At 34.2% G+C, this 16,350-nt stretch overlaps 1 protein-coding gene across 1 annotated transcript in view; it reads right to left on the bottom strand.

Annotated features, from left to right (window-relative positions):
• Positions 1-16,350, bottom strand: part of MACIR (macrophage immunometabolism regulator) — a 322,019-nt gene that overhangs the window by 12,764 nt on the left and 292,905 nt on the right. The window lies entirely within an intron of this gene.

Raw genomic sequence — 16,350 nt, 5'->3', positions numbered from 1 at the left:
CAGATCGTTAGGTATGTAAACCAGAAAAACATACATATCAGACAGTAAATAGGATTGCTGCAAATAGAAGAATTTTGGGCATTCCAATTTAGATCTAGAATTTCGCCATATTCATCTTTTGGTTGTATTATTTAAATATCTTCTGAGTGCACTTTTGAGACTAAAGTATTGAAATGCCAGAAAATATTTAGTATGAAGAATATAAAGCCTTAGTTTTAATTCAGGAAGCATTATCCCAGATACAAGTAATCTGAAAGTTTCTTACATTGAAATTTTTGGGAAGAGTTAATACACATTTCTTGGATATATGGAACCATTAACGGAAAGGAAATAGTCTAATGCCCTTCAAAGGTTTCTGAACTACAACTGGTGGTTATACTGAATGGGGTCTGATCTTTTATAGCTCAAAGACAGCCTGTGATAGGAACAATCTTAGACATATGGTATATTAACATGTGATAGCTAAATTTCTTTCCACCTGAATTTTCTATGTAATTTGTACTATGACACAAGGACCTACTGCATAGCACAGGGAACTCTGCTCAATATCATGTAACAACCTAAATGGGAAAAGAATTTGAAAAATAGATACATGTATATGTATAAGTGAATCACTTTGCTGTACACCTGAAACTATACAACATTGTTAATCAACTATACTCCTATATAAAAATAGTTTAAAAAATAAAGTAACTATGCAACAGTTAAAAAAAAAATTTGAACTACATAAGTATACAGAAAAATGATGTGCCTTGACTATTACAAAGTATAATGACTCGAGGTTCAGTTTTACACCAAATGTACTTTTAATACTTACAGATTCTAAGATTACATCATAAAATTCCAGGTTTTCATAGTGTTAGGATAGCCAAGTAAAACATAAAATATCAACAGAATGTGATTATAAATTTAGTTTTGGATATTTAATCCTGTACTCAGGGAAAATCAGCATCTAAGTAAATTATTGTTTTAATAATTATTAAACCGCTAACCTCTGAGAGGTGGATAACCACTCGCAGATAGAAGGAATAGCCAAGAAATGTTAGAGGTTCAAGTGCAATGATTGTATTCTAGTGAAAATGAAGGTAACAATACATTAAAATATTTATTTGTTTATTTTCTACTTTGTGTGTTATGTGTGGTTTTTTAATATGTTTTGATAAATGTTTTCTGAAAAATGGAAAAAGCCAAATTTCAGTCATCCTCCTGTTTAGAATTAAAGATGTGTAAATAAAAAATACAAAAACCTATTTAAAAGTTGCCATATTTGGAAGCCTTAAATTTTTTATTTAAATATTTTAAATCTTTCTAATCTTATAGTTTGGGGTCACATATATTTGTGTACATACATACACACATATATGTTTTATATATATACACACACACAGACTTAATATATACACAAAAATATATAATATAGTTCAATAATTTTTTATCTTCAGATTTAAAGTTATATATCTATCCTAACATCTATTTTTATTACTTGTCTAATATTACCAGTCTTTGCATTTTTAATTTTGTTGGAAAAATGATTAAGTAACTTTTTCAAAGATAAGGTTAGGGACATAGATGAAGACAGAAAAGAATGGAGCAACAGAGGGTGAGACCATGAGATAGAAGGAGAAAAGGTAAGTTTGTTAATAAGCCAAGTAAATTTGATTAAATCTTGTAAACAACAGTAGACACCTAGTCCTAGAACTGTTACTAATGTGAATATAGCAAAATACTAGGTGAGACTGTTCTATAAAACAAATCTATTAATTATTTACAATAAACTGTCTACAATGCAAATTTTATTAGGGGTGAGAACCAGTTACTAGGTTCTGAGTGTGTGTGTGTGTACACGCACGTGCGAGCTCGTGAACTGGGAGTGATGGGTGATGAGTAAAATTTATGTGCTACACTTAAAAGGGCCAATTTTCTCTTAGCAGAAAAATGTCTAGGACAAAGTAATCCAAAGTGCAAAATTAGGAATGTCTGTCTACAAATGTAAAAGATCTGGGTCTTGAGGCAAACCAGAAGCACTTGCAAAGGGGTTAGAAAGGGAAGGCAGAAGATGTTGACTTCAGTGCAGATGAGAGGGGTGCTTGATAAGGGGGCCAAATGCTTGGGAGCTTCGACACCACAGGGATGGAGGAGAGGCACAGAGACATGGTGTATTTTGAGGAGACAGGAATAATACTGTTGCCAAGAGCCTGCATCTTCAAAAAGAATCTCATCGGTCAGGAGAGAACTGGAAAGGACTTGCTTGTGAAAATAAACTTAGTACTGAAAATGATTTTTTTTCCTACCTTGTCCTTTTTCTTCCCAGGACACTTAGTTAGAATTCAAAACAGCTTCTGAAAGGGGGTGTGCAGTTTATTATTATATACAATAGATTTTTCAAATAATTCCATTTATTTGCCCAAAGTAGAAATGGTCAAAAGGAAAGTTATTTGAGTAATAAGATGGCATGAGAAAAATGGGTAGTCAGCAGCCTGAATTCTTTTATATGGGAAAATCTTTTCAACTGTAAAATAAACGCTTGGTAATGTTGATTGGGCTAACAGGCAAATACTATTTTCACTGAAGGATATCCACATATAATTGTACTAATTGGTGGAAGTAGCACTTTTAACTTACCTTTATTCCTTCAAGGATACATTTCTTTTATTGCTAAGCAGACAGCATCATACACTGGACAACAGATATTTCTCCTTTTCACAATTCCCATTATAATGATGCTCTACAGAATAGTGGGGTGGCTTTGGAATTTTAAAACAGACCTTAAGTTTTTCCTAATGGATACATTTTACTTCCTAACTAGAAGTCTGATAAGAGACAAACTGCAGTATAAAGAATGAAAAAATATCCTGGCTTTCCATTCCTGGGCTCATGGGAACTATACCAGACCAACTCCTTGTCTCACCCCTGATGGATTAAGAACGTTCTTCTAACCACTTAACTTGTGAGGTATTTTCATTTTTAGTAATGTGGAAGTTTCACCCAGCAGTAGAAATTGAAAATGGTACTCATATCTATCTTAGAAAATGGTACTCATATCTATCTTCAATTAGTACCAAATTGAAAATGGTACTCATATCTATCTATCTTAGAAAATGGTACTAACTCATATCTATCTTAGTAAATGGACAAGTGATCTAGTCTGAAGTTTATTTTTGTTTACTTTTTATCCTGCCCATTTTACTCTAGCCCAAAATTGTACTCTGTTTGGAGGAGTGTGATGTTTTGAACACCTCAGTACAAGTACCTTATAAGTATTTATTACTGCTTTCAGACAGCAGTGAGCTGAAGTCATCTCCATCAGTGGGGGTAAAAACGTTTTAAAATGCCGTTTATCCAACAGCTTTGCTGCTAAGAGTTACTTTGCTTTTTTGCTGGGTTTACTTGTGTTTATGAAACAAGTTTGAATACTCTAGTGCCAAATAGTTTGGAGGATTTGGAACTCCAAGGAAAAGATGCCCCAACAATGTGTGCAAATTCAAATCTCCGGGGCTGTGTTGGTTCTGACCATCATCTGCTCTGCATTGTCATAGTGAGGGCTTCAGTGGGAATCTAGCCATGAGTGGGAAGCCAGTAGGAACTCCGTGTGTTCTGGGATGACAGGAGAAAATACAGACGTATCTGTGTGAACCTCAAAATTTTCATGGCCGTAGAGCTATCTAATAATGATTATTTTTGGAAAATACTCATATTATACAAATTACTAGGTTTGTCATACTGACCTTTTTCTTTATTTCCCAGCCATTTTGCACATCTTCATGAGTAATAAGCATATTTTTTCATTCTATTATGGTGATATATTTATCACATAAATGCTTTGTTCTGTTTTACACCATGAAAAGGGCACATAATTCTCCTTGTTCAGTATATCTAACATCAATACTAATAAATTAACTTTTCTGGACTTTGTAAAAGTTATTTTTTGCCTGTTCTTTCCAATGTATTTCTAATAACTATGGATCCCTATTTACAAGAAGTTCCTAAGAAAACAACTCTAGTTAGCTAATTCTCACAATACTAATAATGTTTACACAGGACTTTATATATAGAATATTAACAATTAGTATTTCATTTTATCCTTAACCCTATGAAATGCATATTAATATCATTAGCCTCATTTTACAGTTGGCTAAAAGGGATTAAATTTCTCAAAGTCACATTGTGAATAATTAGAGGAGCCCAAGTAGAAGAGCCCAAGTTTGAATCCAAGTATTTCACTCCAAACCTTTCATTTTTCCACTTACCAGAGCTATCTTACAGAATTTTCTTAATAATGCTGCATTAACAAAAGCACATCTAGTCTTAATTTCCTCCTTCAATCCTTTAAAATTTGGTCAAATTCAGGTTGGGTCTTCTACTCTTGTTACTCTGCTCATTTCTGCAGTATCTTCACTGCTTACTTGGTTCCCAAATTGTATCTCCAACTGTCTATCAGACATGCCTAATTGGATATCTCAGAGCCTCCCAAATACTACATGTATAAAATTATCTTTTCTTCCAAGCATATCCCTGTTTCTGTATCCCTATTTTAATAGTCTTGCAATTACTCAGCATGGAACTTTGGGTATTGTTATCCTTAATTTGTCTAATTTATCTCTCACCCTACCCTACCCCACAGCCAAACAATCTCCAAACCCTATCCCTTTTTCTTCTCTTCCTACTTCAGATTTTATTCCCAATCTATTCTTCACACTACAGCCAAAGGAAATCTTAAGGGGCAATCTTTTCTAGGCTTTCCCTTACTTAAAATTCTTGAAAAAAGACTCCTCTTTGGACAAAGGATAAAGTCTTATTTTCTTAGCAGAGCAATTTACCTCTGCAGTTTCAACTCTAATCACTTCCCTTTCTTCCAGCCCCTTATGTACCATAATTGATGTTCTTGCAAAAAGGCGCAAGACAAACCTTCTAAATTTTTATTAGGCATTAATAACATTCATTAAGGATCACCTGAATAATTATGATCAATATCATGTGCTACTAGTTTAAATAGAAATGTTTCATTTATTTAAAGATTCTAAACTATGTTTTCATTGATATATTCATAGGACTTCAAAAATTCTAAATCAGGGCCTGTATTATTTATCCCAGTTTTACAAATGAGTCTAGGAGAAGTCAGATGACTTCCCCAAGGTCAACATAGGATATGAAAATGGGACTCACATTTAAATCTTCTTAATCAAAGTCTACAACCTCTACCATACCGTACACCATACTGCTTCTGCCCCTGAATCTACCATACAAAGATAAATGAATGACTTTATAATTAACCCCATCCATGTAAAGAGCCCAACTAGAGCATTTACATTTTCATTTTTGTCTGGGTTTCTTCCACTTCATTTGCACCACGTGAACATCATAGCTGTGTTTCTTGTATGCCCCATCCAAGCACTTAAGACACAAGACACACAGTGCAGCATTGTTCACTAAAAGTGTATCTGAAAATAAGCAGACTGTTAGGAATGGTTAAGACAGATAATAATAGAATGATTAAAGGATGGTAGCTCATTCCTGACACTGCATAAGATTAAGTACGCTAATCAGATTTTGGATTTAGAAAACCCGATAAATCCCAAGTAGAACAGGACAAGGTACTCAAACCTTTACTTCATTTGCTTGCCTTTCAAAATACATATTTGCATTTTATCCATGTCTTCTTTAGAGCTGAAGAACTTATGAAGGCTTTAGCCAGGTGAGTTGATTATATATGTTCCTTGTACTTTTTACTTTTTTTTTTTTTTTGCCATTTTGAACGAAGTATTCCCTATGTTAATTCTTGCTATCCTAAATTAGTTGCTTAGCAAAGGATAAAAGCAAAGGGATAATTATTTGAATGTTATATATGAAGATAATTTAGCAACATATTTCTTTCCAGTCATAAAAAATCTAACAGCTGTTTGTAACTTGCTTTGTTATCAAACAGGATGGATACACCCGCTCCCCCCCAAAAAAATTCTAAATAGTCAGTATGCTTAGGCCTCTTTGATTTATGCTAAGAAAGACATCATATGCACATTTGAATAGCCACCATCCATATCCTAATTTGGTTATTTGAGATAAATTGTACATTTGGAAAGCAAGGAAAATGTTACTGTGAAGCTAGGCTGCTAAACATAATTGAAATTCATTCTGAATTCACTGAGGGTCAGTTTCACTTCAAAGTAGCAGTCCTTGTTTTGAATTCCTATATTCTGCTTTGTTTCATCTACAGCATTACAGTTACTAATCACCAAAATGATTTTCTCCTCTGGTTTGGTTAGAAGAATTTTTCTTAATTTTATACTTAAATTTTCTATTGTATAAATGTTTATATTTAATTGTTTTAAAATATATTAATTACCCAAAACATTGTGATCTAATCTCAAGAAAGGAGACATTAAGGATTAAAATTTGTTCTGTAACAACAACTGCATCTACTCTTAGATTCTGACCAATTTCATAGGCAAAATATTCTGGCTGATATCTTTTGTGTAAATAATCCCAAATCAAACTTTGCAAAATAATGTATTTGCAACTTCACTGTCAGTTGATCTTTAAATAATATGTTCCAAGATTTTGATGGCAATGTATATTTACAATCAAAGATTCCTCTGTGGATCAAGAAGTTGGCCAGTCCTTCTCACCTTCCTTACTCTCACTCAGAATTTAAGTATTGGTTTTTCATCTCTTTTTCTTCTCCCAGAATTTAAACATTAGTTCTTTCATTCTAGTGTCAGATTACCATAATGTTGACTAAGTGTCCTAAAATTATTTATTTGGAAAGTAAACTAAAAAATAAATCTCTGTTGTCTACTTTTTTAAAAAAGATACTGGATTCCCTGAGTTGCTAGCAATTCATGTTTTTTCTTAAATGTTATGTGAAATCATTTAACTTTTCAAAGAAATCTGTAGTGACCATGTGATAAAATTACAGTCAGGATGTTCATAAAATAGTCTTGGTGTCTTCTCTTCAGGGGGAAAATCATCCAATAACAAAGTTTTCAAGTAGGTCATTAAAATGACACACCAGGAATTTTAACTGTGATGGGTCAAATTCTCAACTGTCTTATCACCTATGATGCCCCTTTCATAGACTGTTCCTGATTATTTTTGCAAAAAGCAGAATAAAAATTCTGAATGTGATCGGACTTGTGAAGATAAAAACTTACTACACAAAATGCACTGATATGTTACTCTTACCTCATGAGACTGCCCAGACCTCAGTGAATTTGAGAGATGGGATGGAATGTTAGCACTGATTATCTGCCCAATATAAACCCAATCATAAAGTGATTAAATTAACTTGGCAGATTAATTCTAAACATAATTTCTCATTCCTTCATCATTGGCCAGACTGCAATTTACACACTTTTTAATGACAGTGGACAAAACTACAGCTTAGTCAGTAGATCAAACTATGTAAAAGGAAGGTCAGCAAAAAAATATCAAGCATAGAACATTTTTAAATAAATGCCTTGGGACTTCCCTGGTGGCGCAGTGGTTGAGAATCCGCCTGCCAATACAGGGGACACAGGTTTGAGCCCTGGTCTGGGAAGGAGCAACTAAGCCCGTGCACCACAACTACGGAGCCTGCACTCTAGAGGCCACGAGCCACAATTATGAAGCTCACGGGACCAGAGCCTGTGCTCTGCGACAAAAGAAGCCACCGCAATGAGAAGCCCGCGCACCGCAACAAAGAGTAGCCCCTGCTCGCCACAACCAGAGAAAGTCCGCACACAGCAACGAAGATCCAACGCAGCCAGAAATAAATTAATTAATTTAAAAAAATAGGGACTTCCCTGGTGGTTCAGTGGTTAAGAATCCGCCTGCCAATGCAGGGAACACGGGTTCAAGCCCTGGTCAGGGAAGATCCCACATGCCACGGAGCAGCAAGGCCCAGGCACCACAACTACTGAGCCTGCGCTCTAGAGCCCGTGAGCCACAACTACAGAGCCTGCGTGCCACAACTACTGAAGCCCGCGCGCCTAGAGCCTGTGCTCTGCAACAAGAGAAGCCACCGCAATGAGAAGCCCGCGCACCCCAACGAAGAGTAGCCCCCGCTCGCCACAACTAGAGAAAGCCTGCGCACAGCAACAAAGACCCAATGCAGCCAAAATAAGTAAATAAAATTTTTAAAAATAAATAAATAAAATAAAAGCCTCTTTACTGCTTTCAAAAACTTGCATTAGTTTGGATTAAGCTACATAAATGTATTTACTTTAGTGAATAAATAAAGTGAGCATAGAAAATATTTTTAACTGTTGATTCTAAAATTATTGGAGAAGGTATATCCTCTATATATTTTGAATAAAACCTCTTTGAAGTCCTTATATCTTATTTAGAGTGATATTCTTATCAAATTATTCTTTTAGAGGTAACACAAGTAATTCCAAGGTAATTCAAGTTATCTTGAATTATAAATTCTAAACCAGTAATGAGGTTTAACATTGCCCAAAGTACCCTAAATATTGCTAAAAATAAAAAGTTGGCTCTTCATAAGTAGCTGATAATAACATTTCCAATGAAACATTTGAAGAACATTGTTCATTACTTTCTTCTGAGTGTCTTGAAGTAGAATTAACCTGCAGCCATTTTTTTTTTAACCTGCAGCCATTTTTAATTTAAATATTTACTTGAAATTATTCTTACTCTTTAGAATTTAACAGTGTGGTTATATATGGGTTTTCCTTGGTTCTAGGCTGGAAAGGAATGAAGATGTTACACATTTTCTACCATGAGCAATCAAAAACTCCAGTGTCACAGACTTGATGAGATTTGCCCCTGAGGAGTAAGACACAACCCTCATTGAAAGAATCACAGGGATTTCATGTTTGGGAGGAATTACATACTGAGGCTTCTGTATGGAGATCAAGACACAGTATATTCAAACGCTACTTCAAACAGAGTTTTAAGGATGAATGCTTCAAAATTAAGAGGGTGTCACTTAAACCCATCAAGAGTTGGTAATTCAGCAATTATTAAGTCTTCAGAGAAGCATAGCTCTTCTGGAACATAGTTATTGAAGTAGTGTGGCTCCACTTCAATAAGTGAAAAAGGAGACAGCATTCCTCTTTAGAAAACTCAGAGGCATTCTTCATTAAATTAATAGGTACGGGAAAGTCTTCAGCAGAAAAAATGTAGTCCCTGAGACTTATTCAATTAGCCTTTGATGTCTATTCATTTGCTGACTATTATCAAGTATTTAATGACATATTTAAGTGCACATATGTGCTTTATTTTTCCTTTTTCTTCATCTTACTGGAAACACACCTGTTTAGTAAACTTTTTATTGTTTGAAATATGTAAGTGTTGAAATGAAATTGTCACCTCTGGTCTAGTTGCAGACAGTATAATTAGCCAAAAAGGAGTAATGTGAAGTGTCACATAGGACTGAGTACATGGAAATGGATAGATTCTTAAGATAGATTCTGAAAAGTCCCTTTGCTGGTCAAGGTCAGAGTAGGGGAAAAGCATAATTACAGATTTCCCAGATCTAGCAATTGAAAAAAAATTTAGAGTAGGTAGGGTTCTAATTGTAGTTGAATAGGATGATTCCTCTTTGTGCAGTGGTATTTAATTCAGGCATCATTCTGCATGTGGGATTAGCTAAACTTGCACCCTAATAGTCATTCCAAAGCCAAAGAGGAAATGAAGCAAAGCAAAATAACTTCCAGGGATTTCTAGTTTAATATTGTCATGATAACAGCACATAGAGTATGACTACACCTTCTAAAGTGAGAGACACATACCATTGCTGATATGCAAAATGGCTTCAGGTGGTACAAGATGAAAATATTTTCTTTTTATTAGTTATTTGTTTTTGTTTTAGTGTGTATTAGCTACAACCCAGAATTTCACATATATTGTTGTCTTACATGAAGCTAAAATTAAAAAATTAGTGAATCAAAAATTATTAAGCAAATAACAGCACATATTTCATGGCAGTAGTAAAAATCATAAAGGTAATACACAAATTACTGAAGTTGGGAAACAGTAGAGCAAGTTGTACTCATTCATTCATCCAACAAGATTGACTAGCTATGATGTTTGTCCATACATATGGAATAGGAGCACATTAAAGTATAAGATGGATAAGATCACTGCTCTTGTAGAGCCTACATTTTGGCCCACATCTCTAGTGATTCCTCAGGAGACTGGGGTAATCTAAGGCTGTCTACACTGGGGTGTTTTATCTACCTTTGCTGGGCGCAAAAGTAAATTTCCTCTGAAGCTCTGTTGGCTCAAGTCAGGTTAAATATGGCGCAGCCAGGGGTCTGGTTCAGTCCTAGGAAGATATTCTCACTAGTGGTGCTTCATGAAGAACCATGCCCTACAAATACTGAGCTCTGAGGAAGATGAACTTCTGGGTGCACCCTCATAAATAGGAAGATCAAGGTCTAGGTACCTCATTCACCCTGCCAAGTACCCTCCTTCTGAATACTTCCACTTTACCATAATCCCCCATGTACTTGCCAACCACTTCAGTTCTTACAAGCAAAGTCAAACCCAAAATATGGAAACCTTTGACTCTGAGAAACCAAATGTGAACACAGGGGAGACAAGTAATTAAAAGCACAACATGGCATCTTCTTACACTGGTAGCCCTGGCCTGCTAAGCTGACTTGCTAGATTTTTATCACAAGTCATGGTTAGCACAAGATGAAAGAAGGATATTGGGGAGTTAACAACACCTAGGATTGATCTAGGGCACAGTCTGGGCAGAGACACTTTACACTGGTCTGAGAAAAATTAAAAACTGATCTCTCAAGGAGTTTTCTTCCTAGAAGCTTGCTGATATAGAAAGAAAGAAAAAGAATCTGTGCTTAAACCAAAACAAAAAAAATTAAAAATTAAGTCTTAGTGGGTACCAATTGGGAAAGGAGGAAAATGAGGTGAAATGAAATGAAACTGAATTCATTGCAAGCTTCCTCAGGACTGCCCTAGTTTAAAATCTTAAGGTTGTTAAAGATTTTCTGAATTAGGTTCCATTCTACCTATCCAATTGTATCTGCTTCAATGGGGTTTCTGAATCAGAATCACTTGGTGTGTTTGTAAGGGGGTAGGTTTGGTGGGTGCTTATTAAAAATGCATATTCCTAGGTCCCACCTCAGAATCCAAATCTCTAAAGAGGACCCAAATCAACATTTTTAGCAAGTTGCTCAGCAATTCTTAAGCACTGCTAAGTTTGAGGATTCTTGTGCTAAACTATAAACTCCTTGAAGTTTACATTATATTTACATTTTTACATTAAGTCCAGCTCAGAACCTTGAGCCCATAGCACAGAGTGCCAAATTCTTCAGTCTACCTCTGTGGGAAGTACACTAAGTTTTCCCACTTGTAATCCATCTCCTTCTGCCAGAATCATTCTGTATGGAAGTGAGAGAGGGAGGAAAGAGTTCCTGAAGCATGTCAAGAACAGCCTCTGCATTTAACACAGTACAGCAATAAAAATCTTTCAAAAATCTCAAGTAAAAAAAGTCTTCACTTTCAAAGTCTTGCCCTGGTGAAAAAGAAGAGAAGCAGCATCTCAACACTATGTTTCCTTGGGCAATTCACTGCATCTCTCCATTTCCTCTAGGGAGAAACGAGGAAGTTGAGTAGATGATCTCACACCTATTTAACCTCAGTCAAAGGGCAGACACTTTTGAAAGTGTAGGGGATTTTCATTTTTAGTTCATCCTTCCCTTCCTTTACTGGCATTACTTAATGTAGCAAGCTTTATTAAATACTGAGCTCAATTTCCTTTGGTTCACTAATATAAATTTTTCTTTACCCAGTTTTTAAAACATTAATAATAACAATAATAAATTACACACTTGACAATGAATGCTCTTTTCTATATGCATTCATTTCTTCAGAGATTCTGATTTAACTTGTATAGAGTGAGCTTCTCATTCTCCAAGGATTACCCTCATCCACTAAGTTATGTTTGATCTATTACGGGTCAAATAGGGTGATGGCATTCCAACAAACTTATGTTTAAAGATAATTATTTTAATATTGAGGTTTTTTTAATACCTATTCTTCTGAACTCAAGACCTTAACAGATTTATGCTCCAATGATCACCAAGAGTCTCTTTTGCAGATAGAGCTTCAACAACCTACTCAATGTATGGTGTTTGGGGAAAGAAAAAGTCAGTTTCATTGGATGTGAGATTTGGAGGTTTCTATTTTAAAAATTTATCCTAATAGGTTCTAATATTTTATCCATATTAATATATATAAATATAGATATAAATACATTTACTCATCAATGCTTTTGGCAGTGAGAAGGAAGTAAAGGTGTGAAGAGCAACTATTACTCAGTAATAGCACCGAGACACACCCTTAAATGATTTTAACTAAAGCTGTTTAGTTGCAGGATACCAGGAAACTTACATTATTTATTAAGAATAACTGCCCAGCAACCAAGTTTGTAAAGTTTCATTCTTACAGACCCATAGAAGTTGAGTGCAAGTCTGAATTGATATATGGACATTACTGAAACAGCTGCTTTCCAGTATAACTCTTCTTATGCTCATACATAATTTTTAAAAATTTAAGGACAAAAGAATATAGTTTAAAATTCAGGCTATTCAAAATCAGAAATGACAGTAGAAGACAAGTTTGTGTACTTTCAACATACTTTCAAACGTAAACGGAAGTTTTAAGACTTTTTTTCTTTAAATATTTTAACTTGAACTTTTCATAATTTGTTTTACATATATAAATTTCCTTTAAACATTTAGTACAGAGAACATAGGCTTTGTGTTAAAATCAAGAAAATGAAGTTATAAGAAATACACTAAGATTTCTTTCAAATTCTACAGGAAACGGGAGCCAATGGGCATTAAAAAGAGTACTTGATAATATGCTACACTGGAAGTTAAGCATTTAACCTTCTGAATTTATTTCATAGTCTCCTTCTAGAATTTTAATAGCTATCATTATATACCTTTTTATGAATCGTTCTCTTACTATTGGCAATAGAACATTCCTTTTGAATGTTACAAGGAAAATGTTTCAGCTTTAGCAACACAATAGAGAATTTTTAAGTAATTTGTCAAAAAAATGGCACCAGTAAAATTTTCTAACAATACCTTTAAAAAAAACTTTACCATCTAGCAATATTCTGAGAATAATGGTGTTACTTTGTAATTCTGCAGTAGAAAGATATTGTTTTTATTTCCTGTTTACATTTTTCCTCATTCTTCTGTGAATTATAGGAATGAGTCAAAGCCCAGTTTAAAAAAAATCTATAAAACCCAATATAAAGGTCTCAAATATGATACGGTTTGGCTGATATATAAAAGCAATCATGGTAACTTTCCTGAGCTTTATTGCCAATTTTGCACAGAAGAAATAAACATTTATGAAAAATATAAATCCAGGAAATCTGTAGTGGAGTGGATACCTTAAAGTAAATATCAAGGTCTAGTGGTGATATATTTTACTTGTGGATAAAATTATACTTCATGCATATGTGTAAAAAAAACTAAAGTGCTTAGAATTTTTTCAAAGTCCAATAAGAAGCCATTAGAGTGTATTAAACAGGGGAGATGACATGATTTAATTCATATAGTTTAAAATCTGGCTACTATGTAAATTCAAAGAACATAAATACAGAAGTAAGAAAATCAGTTAGAAAGCTATTGCAGTTGTCCAGATTTTTAATATATATTTTATATATACTCATAATATATATTATATACACTTTAAATCTGGACTATATATATATAATAGAATATATAGATAATAGAAACCTTATTAACTATCAACAAATTAATACAGAGTAAAAGGAAAGAATACATTTAGAAATAAAGGAGGGCACATTATTAAAAACATAATTAGGTACAGATTGGGGATTCCATCTAATTCATTTCTTCTTGCATATTTATTAGGTACCCATTATGTGTCAGGCACTGTGCTAGATAGTAGGCACATATCCAACAGTTTTTTCACTTTCCTTAAACAAAGTTGTATTATTTTGGAGCTAAAATGCAAACTGATTATAAAATGTGCTCTAAATATATATACAATGGAATATTACTCAGCCATAAAAAGAAATGAAATTGAGTTATTTGTAGTGAGGTGGATGGACCTAGAGCCTGTCATACAGAGTGAAGTAATTCAGAAAGAGAAAAACAAATATTGTATGCTAACACATATATATATATATGGAATCTAAAAAAAAAAGGTTCTGAAGAACCTAGGGGTAGGACAGGAATAAAGATGCAGACGTAGAGAATGGACTTGAGGACACAGGGAAAGGGAAGGGTAAGCTGGGATGAAGTGAGAGTGGCATGCACTTATATGTACTACCAAATGTAAAATAGATAGCTAGTGGTAAGCAGCCGCATAGCACAGGGAGATCAGCTCGGTGCTGTGTGACCACCTAGAGGGGTGGGATAGGGAGGGTGGGAGGGAGATGCAAGAGGGAGGAGATATGGAAACATATGTATATGTATAGCTGATTCACTTTGTTACAAAGCAGAAACTAACATACCATTGTAAAGCAATTATACTCCAATAAATATGTTTTTAAAAAATAAATAAAATATGCTCTATAGACCAGAAATAATTTCAGGGCATCTATACTGTGTGTTGCTCAAAGAGTTGCCAAATTCCTAACAGCCTGGGTTCTAGTCCTGAATTTGCCACTATTATTGCAATGCAGGAAGCAAGGACTCTCTGGGTATGTTTTCTCCTATAAAAGTAGGACTTAGTAAGATAATCTTGAAAACTTCTAGATCTTCTGGTTCTAAAAGAGTTTATGGTTTGGTCAGCTTTGTCTAAGCACTCATTTACAGCTCTGGTGTGATGGATCTTCTCCCAATGTCAGGCACTGTTCAACTCTAATTATGTGTGTATTCTAATAGTCGTGTATTTATATTCTAATACAAGGTTAAGAATAATAGATGCCATTTACTGGAAACATTTATAACATATTTTCAGTTGTGTTTCTTCAAAACAACTCTGCAAGGTGAAATTTGTTATCATTTTCAATTTAGGGGTGAAGGAAACTTGGCCTCACAGAGATTATATGACCTGCTGAGTAAGGAGCAGAGTCAGACCACAGCCCAGATCTTCCACTAAACAAAATGCAGCAGACTACATTTTGCTGTTCAAACTAATGGGATCCTAGAGAAATAATCAATAACCTAGTCAATGCTTTTGAAGCATTTTTTTAAATTAGAAAATCCAATATGTGTAAGACAGGGGTTAAAAAAAGATTTTAATTATGTGTTTGTAATCCTCTCCCCAACCCCACCCCATATTGGCCTTCTAAGAAGAAAGGATTATTGCTTGCTTAGTCAGCAATAGGAACTTAATTGTGTCTATTGGGGAGAGAATAGAAAGGATAATTAGAAGACACCAAATGAGTGTTCATTGCTCTATATAAGAAAGGCAGCCTAAGGAAAAAGAATTTTCATAAAGTTATGAGACTTTGAGATTTTATGGAAGAAAAAGGATTTGAAATCAACACATACTATGATGTAAGGGATTTTGAGGAGAGAAATTCGTTAAGAAGAATTTAAATAAATTTTTGCCAAAACTGGCCACAAAACAGCCCCATTTAATTTGAGTTACAGGTAAAACAAATAAAAGATAAGCTTCTCAGCTGAGATGTCCAAAGGCACAGCCCGCCCAGATACACTCATAACAAACTGCTTCAGTGAGAAATAGCTATTTCTCTTTGCATCTTTGCAGACAGTTTAATCCTCTAAAAGTAAAGCAATTGAAATGGGTTTAGCTCTAAGCACAGGCAGGTACTCACCTGGTTAGTTAGCAGGCTGCCTTCCCCTAGATATCTCCCCAATACTTTCTATTATTTAAGATATCAGCAGGGAAAATAATCTTTTATTTCACAATAAAGATAAAGAATTAATTTGATCTTCTACAAACAGTTGATCCTTCTACAAAGAATATATAGTATATACTAAACCTTATAATATTTACATATAGTGTATATGATGATCATGTAATGAAGGCAAACCACCTCTCTACCCCACTTAATTTAGGGCTAGAAATTTGATGATATTGAATTAAGGCCAACTTCACACAAAAAATTAGATATTTCTATTAGGCTAAGAAAATTGGAGTATAAAAATGATCAATTAAACAGAATATGACTTTATAACTTGCATCCTAAATGTCTACACATATGAAAAGAATATATGTTAGAGTGTTCACATAGTATATTAATAATGCACTAAATAGTTGGGGTGGAATTAAACAGGAAAGGAGAATATAATTATGATAATAAAATGATTCAAAGAATGATATTATGCTATCAAGTTGGCAAATGAGTTGTTAGTAATTTTACTAAACCTATATTCTGGGTGGAAAATAATTTCAAATCTGATGCTTTCAAAGGACAGTGAAAGCTGA

This window comes from Tursiops truncatus, chromosome 3, assembly GCF_011762595.2.
Source record: "Tursiops truncatus isolate mTurTru1 chromosome 3, mTurTru1.mat.Y, whole genome shotgun sequence".
Lineage (NCBI taxonomy): Eukaryota > Metazoa > Chordata > Mammalia > Artiodactyla > Delphinidae > Tursiops > Tursiops truncatus.
Note: the sequence above shows the minus strand (reverse complement) of the source record. Positions and strands in the feature narration are given on the sequence as shown.